Below are 7,316 nucleotides of genomic sequence, written 5' to 3' on the forward strand. Positions count from 1 at the left end.
ACATTTATACCTTAGGTCTAGCCATATATGATGACCCTGTGAGATTATAGTACAAGCGCTCATGATACCACAAATAAATTACCAGCAAAGGACCCCATGGATAGTTATGAACAATGGCAATAGAACACTCATATGAACATAAAATGAAGTTTATGGAGTTGACAACAAATTATAAGCGCAACATCCAGGAAAATAAGTGGGATTGTCACACAATTGCAGGTCTTTCAAGCCTTATATATGACAACCACGTCTAGGGGTGGGTCCACCATTGGGGCGGAGGCAGCTCAAGCCCCCTACCCTGGACGCTAGCCCCCCACCATCAATTTTTGGGCATAAAAGAGAAAGAAGAGAAGGAGGAAAAAGAGGGAGAATCCCCTGCTTAGTGGCTCTGCTACTGCACATCAATGTCCTCCAATAGTTTGACGTGGCTCCAATTGCTTTTGTCTTACAATAGTGAGTTTGGATCCCCTTTACTTGGATTGGGTGGTGTGCTATAAATTTACACGATAGAACTTAGTCGAAGTATCTTTGGAACCCATCTTCTGTACAAAGGTTGGATTTGGGACCGAGCTAATAGAATATTACTTTTTTGTATTGTACCTTGCTTGATTTTCTGTTAGATAAGTCGGTTTTCTTGGCCATTGGTTTGCGATGTATTAGTATGTGTTCATGTGTTTGTTTCATATTACCTTTGTTAGTTAAAAAATGTGACTATTGTACATAAAGACACTAATAAATAGAAGGGAAAATATTTTTTACCACCAAAAGATTCACGCTTTACAAATTTACCACCGAAAAAATTTGGTTCAGTTTAATACCATCCAAGGTTAATAATGTTTAGAGATTTACCATTCCGTTGCCATCTGTTCATATAATGTTCGATTCAGCTAAGGGTGGGAAATTAAAAAACTTGTGAAAGTTGAAAATGCCCTCATCCAAACAAATAGCCACTAGCAATTGAATCCTTCTCTCCCAATCCGACTTTCTCTCGCATAGAAGTATAGTACTGATGAACCTAAGTAAGAGAGATGGCAGGGAAAGACTGATTTTTGAAGGAACTATGGAGAACACGAGCATAACCTACAATAATTTGATCTAGATTTTTTATGGTAAATTTCTAAAGTGTGGATCTTTCATTAGTATAGATCCATTTTTTCTTAAATAGAAACATAATTCTCAAGAGACATCTTCCCATCAAAATCCGATATCTTTCCACAATCCACATAACTCAATTATAGTTCAAAATATAATACCGTAGTAAGCTACATGAAGCACACAAGGAGAGCTGGGCTATGGATGCATGACTAGGTAGAATGTGTGCCCACAGCGTACCAATGTCATATGCTTCATGCCTCTACACAAGCTGTTTTATCGACTACAGAAAAGTAGAAGTGAACTCATGTGTACATCTCTCTTTAATTTTTTCTTGTATCATTGCTCACTGATAGATGGGTCCATGCATTTGTAAGAGTCCACGTGTTACTGGGCTATTGTACTAAAGGTCATCCCAAAATTTGGTTCTTTCTTTCCGTTGACACAAAGTTAGGTGGCTCGGTGATTTAAAAATACGGGTTGCTCTACTCGAGTCCCAATCCATCAAACATTTCCTCGTACCTCCTCATGTCTTAAAAAAAACCCTGGATACGAAATAAAAACATCCATCCCTACCATGCCTTCTTCTAAGAGATTTGCCGCAAACATATAGCATAGATCTATCGCCAACCTGTTCTTTTTTGATGAATAGTTGTTCATGGACTTTTTTTTTTCTAACTTTCCCTCTTCTTGACATATCCTAGCTCGTGCTGGTTGTTCCGTCGAATAACGCTTCTTGATCTGATGAAAACCCATCACAAAGTTCTTCCAAGATCCAGGAGATGCATACACGGTTCCTCCATCGCTCGAAGGACACTCGTAAGATCTATATTTCCCAAATATATCATTTTCTTTTCCAAATCCCTCCTCAATATGTGAAATTCAATGCCTCTTTTTTTTTGTTTATTTCTCATGATCTACCTTCTTGTAAAATCGCAAGATCCATCCATAATGCATTGTTCTTCAGTCTCCACCCCTAAAACAACCCTCTTTATCCGTTATAAAAACACAATATATTTTTTGCATTGACCATTGTGCCATTCTTCTATTTTCTAGATCCCTCCCTTGATCTATTGTAGATCCATCACTTGCTCCTCATGGGACTTACAAAACAATATGCTTACTCACAACAAAACAAAGCTGTTTGGAATGGGGGAGGCATGGGAATGAAGATAAGAGAAAGAAAAGACACACCTCTTTCATCCACAAGACGGTCATGCCTGAGAATGTGAAGGAGAAACCACGGAGTTTCACATGATATGAAGAGGAAATCACCACTAAAAAAGGTTTACATCTTGCTCTCATATTTTATATTTTTTTTTCTTTGATATAATTTTATATGAAGATATTTTCAAAAACTTAGTTCACGATGTAGAGAAGATACCAAATACACACGAATACTTTTATAAAAATGAAGACAACGAGCCGTACTATTATCAATTTGATCCTATGTTTTTGACACTTTGATATACGCATTAGAATCATTTTTGTTTACAAGATTAGCAGTGTGATGCCATCATAGCGAATAATTATTTTCTTGTATGGTTGCTTGCCTTTGTAGAACATTTTTGGCATATAACAATGTGACTCACCAAAAAAAGAAATAATTGATAAAAGAAGTTTTAGCTTGGCTATATGAAAATCGACAATAGTGTCACTCACCATATAAGATGTCATCCACCATAGAAATCATGGATGCATATCCTTTTAGTTACACTAGGATCCATAATCCGGCGGCAAGAACTTATCATCTCTCTTCTTTTCTTGAGCTGGAAGTATAATCACCTCTTTTTTTTTTAAGCTAGAAGGATAATAACCTCTTTAATATTGTAAAATTAGCACCAATGGTGTGATCTCTTATATAAATTAAGTAGTGACCTAAAATTACTCACATTGCCCACGTGCATCCTTACTTATTAAGATCATCTTCAATTATATTCTTTTCATTTTGTTCTCTTGTCGATTCTCTTTCTCGTTCTTATTCTTTTTACTTTCTCTCATCTTTAACAACTTACATTTAAGGGGAATCGTAAAGGAAAAATATAGAGAATCTCATCCTAAAAAGAAACTGTTGAACATTTAAGAAAACGAAAATCCCTTTATAATAGAATTTTTACCCGCGATGGAATCCTGGACGTGGTCTAATCTCCGTCCACGTCTCGGGTCATCAGATCATGGTCGTCTGCTAAATAAGAGCTGCACTTTGGCTTACCTGGACCGCGTGGATGATGAAGTGGCATCACATCCAGTGTGGCCCACTCGTCAGTGACTAGGTGACGTGACGTGGCCGCCTGGGAGCTTTGGCAGCGCTAAGTAGTTACTTTCTTGCAGAATTTAGCAGTCCTTATGCAAATCCCCAGGGAATTTCGAGTTAATCACATAGCATGCCATGGGCCGGTTTATGCAGTAGCCCACTGAGTTGTATGTTAATCACAGAGTGTGCCATGGAGCGGATTACTCGAATGCCCAGCAGCCTCGGTGTTAATCACAGGCGTGCCATAGGCTCGCAGGTGCACTGCTCTGCAGGAACTGGGGGTGAATAGGAGCGAAGGATGGAGGGCATTGTTGGAAGAGTGGAAACGATAAAGCCTCGGGCCTTCGGGCTCCGCTTTCCATCGCCATTGCTGCTCCCTCCGCTCCTCTCTGTGGAGTACTCGCTGTCAGATTTCGCAAGAACCTTCTCTTCGTGCGATCTCCCCTCGGTTTCTCCGGCCCAGATGTTTGATCTGTAGACCGAGACGCCGAGGCAGGAGAGGGAGTGTGCGCGCGGTTGGAGAACCGGGAGGGAGGAAGACGAGGAGGGATAGCGGGCAGCCGATTTGATGCGTGGCTCCGTGGAGGCCGTCGCGGTTGCTCTGGACGTCACGTCGTCGAGTCCGTCGAAGCCCGCCTCGGCATTGGACATGATAAGGTACGCGAATCCCGGCTCCAGCCGCCGCCGCCGCTGTTGCAGCGATTTGTTCTGCGTTCGGGTGTTCTCGCCCCGCCCTCTTTTCTGAGATCAAGGAGCGACTTTTCGTTCTCGTTTTCGGTCTTGATGTTTGCTGGTTCGCCGTTCCTGCTCCTGCCGGCCGGTTAGAGCGACTTTGTCCGTCCCTTGTCTTGCTCGCCGTCGTTCTCTTTCGTCCTCGTTTTCCTGGTTCTTCGAGGCGCCGTTTGATCTGTGTTCCACTGTCTTTCGTCTCGCTGCTGGATTTCGCTAATATGCGCCGGTCATGTTTGATTTTCTAACATCCTCTCCAAATTCACTAGTTTCTGAGTAGCCAAATGATTTATTCGTTCGTATGTGCTGTTTCTGTTGGCTCGTAGCTGAGATCAGCCCTGACCTTCTTCTGCTCCGGTTGTTTCATATGCCGCCGCCGTTCGTTCTGTGTTTTGTGTGTGTTTTCTGACGATTTCTCTTGAACAGATCTCCGAATGGTTGCAGTTTGTGAGCATGGTATTTTGTTTATTTTAGTTCGAATTCTGCAGAAAGACAAGCTTTTGCCGTTCGTCCATTCCAAGTGGGAGCTTGTTCTCGTCCGATCCAATCGCTCATGAGGCTTCTTGTTTGATTGATTGTGCTGTAGGTACCAGAGACCGAGCCCGGATTGCCTCCCGCTCCCCAATGGCATCGGCATCGGCAGCGGCAGCGGTGGGAGCAGGAAGCCGCCGCCGCCGCCGGCGGCCGCCAGATCGAGCAAGGAAGACGTCGCGCCGGCCGTCGCCACCGACAGCTCCCGTCTCGCGGCGTACCTCGCCTCCACCTCGCTCGAGCCCAAGCCACGCTCTCGCGCACCGCAGCCGCCGGCATCGGCCCCACTTTCCTCGTCCCCCGGCCGCACCGCGACCCGGAGCCCCGCGCGCGACCACGGCCGCCACCCCGCCGACTTCTCCGACACCACCTCCCCGAGCTCCACCGGCGGCGGCGCCGGGGAAGTCCTCCTTCGGTGGGGCCAGAACAAGCGCTCTCGCGGTCGCCGCGACGCCTCGTCCGCGTCCGCATCGGCGTCGGCGAGCGCAGCCTCGCCGCAGCGCCGGCAGCCCGGCGCCAAGATCCAGCGCCGCTCATCCGCGCCGGCGGACAAGCTGATGCCGCCTCCGAGCGGGCCGTCGCACACCCGCGGCTCTAACCTCCGCGTCGGCTCATCTGTCCCGGCGCGCGGCGCCGGTGACGCACCGCACAGCCGTGGCGCGCTCCCCCACCACAGGTATGGCCGCCGTCTTAACCAGTTACTCCCCCGTCTACCAGTTCTTTTCTTTTGCTCCCGTTTTTTTGCCCCTGCAACCGAGCCGTACTCTCGTGTCCATGCCGTCGCGGCCGTGGCGGTGTCGGGGCTCCCGCCGTCTGGTTCTATCGCACGCACCGCACCGGTTTGCGTTGGGTTCGTGTTGTCTCGGTCACATCCCATCTTCTCCGTCCACACCGTTTCTTTCTTTTCATTTCTTTTAAAGAAACCAAGTGAGTTTTGGTGTGTTTTCCTGTCCCATGCCAGTTTCGATTTGATCGGATCACCAAACGCTCGCTGGATACTTCTGATCAATAGGAATAGGAGGAAAAAAAAGCACGCTCGAATACTCCCTCCTTTTCAGACCTGCCCGTCCTTCACATCAAAATTTCCTGTGATTTTCTAGATCTTTTTAGGCAACGTATGGTGTAGCCTAACCTGTATCCTTCCGTGTGAGGATCATCCGATCGAGCAAGGAAGAAGTCGTCCTCTGGAGCACCCAACCTAACGATGCCACCATCCGTTCATCCGAGTGGCTATCTGGCATAAGGGTTAAAATTTCGCGAATTTCGGAAGGAACAAAATATCTAATTTTAGAATTTTCTTTATTGACATGTAGGACTCAATGAGCATAGAACGAATTTTGGTCTTTTCAAAATTGAACTCCGTGATCTCATCTGGCATCTCCTCTACGTGTCATGTCGAGGTCCATTAATGGCTGCCTGCCTTCCCTGCCCTGGGTGGCGTCCTGCTGCGCTCGCGTGAATGGTGAGCAGTGACGTCAGCAGCGCGCTGGCAAGCCAAGGGCTTTTGCTCATCGCATCCACCCTTCATTCCCTTGTCGTTGTTGTTACTGAACCCGAACCCACCGTCCCTTTAGCCCCAACCACCGTGCCGTGTCAGTCGATCGTCGCCGGTTTAGTTCCCGTTAGCATGTCTTGATGCTACGATGATGGTCAGATCGGCGGAGGAGCGCCCCGGTGGGAAGTCGGCGGCGAGGCAGCGTCCGGCGTCGGACAAGGTGGCGCAGCAGAGGGTGGAGGCCGCGGCGCCGGTGATGGGGCTGATGGCCCCGGACCCGAAGCAGCTGCAGCAGCATCACCAGGGCGGTGCCGCCGCTGGCGCGCCTTCGTCGTCGAAACCGGCGGGGCCGAAGCTGGAGGTGCCGCGGATCTACACGACGCTGTCGCGCAAGGAGAAGGAGGAGGACCTCCTGGCCATGAAGGGCACCAAGCTGCCGCAGCGACCCAAGAAGAGGCCCAAGAACGTCGAGAAGGCGGTCAATGTACATGCTGCCACTGCTGCTTACTCGTCTGCACCCATCGACAAATCGATCGATTAAACTCACCTGATATCGTGTGTTTTGCCTGTGTGTTCGTGCAGTATATCTGCGCAGGGATGTGGCTCACGGATGTGACGAGGAGCAGGTACGAAGTGCGCGAGAAGAAGTGCTCCAAGAAGGTCGAAATTTCTCGCTCAGTCTCAGCCTTTTTGCCCTTTTTGGTCGAAATTTTTGAACTGGTTAATTCCATTCGATTCACTTGTGTTACTGCCAGTCACCCCAATTGGTTTGAGCTTGGCTAAAAAATTGGAGCTGGAAAAGTATGGGAGAGAAGAGAAGAGAGAAGGAAACAGCAACGGCTTTTGCTTGACTTGGGAGCTCTTCTTATTCTTCTGTTGGAAGCGAGGGTAGATTAGCACATGTAATTAACGCAAAACAAATCATTAGTTGACTTGGCTAATTACACTCCTCTGTCGTCGTCTCTTGTCTAGTTGTCTGTGGTTATAGATACACGTAGGCCAATCCAATCAGAGGAGAGGCATCTCTTGCTGTTTGCTTTGCTCCACAGGCCAATCAGATTTCAGCTTTGAATCCTCTCTCCGTTGCGCACTGGCCTGACGGCAAATCTCACTTCATCCATTTCTGTTCTGCAGCAGAAGCATCGGGGCCTGAAAGGGATGGAGAGCATGGACAGCGACTCGGACTGATCGCGAGAGCCTGCACTGCGACGCCGA

This window comes from Phragmites australis, chromosome 9 (assembly GCF_958298935.1).
Source record: "Phragmites australis chromosome 9, lpPhrAust1.1, whole genome shotgun sequence".
NCBI lineage: Eukaryota > Viridiplantae > Streptophyta > Magnoliopsida > Poales > Poaceae > Phragmites > Phragmites australis.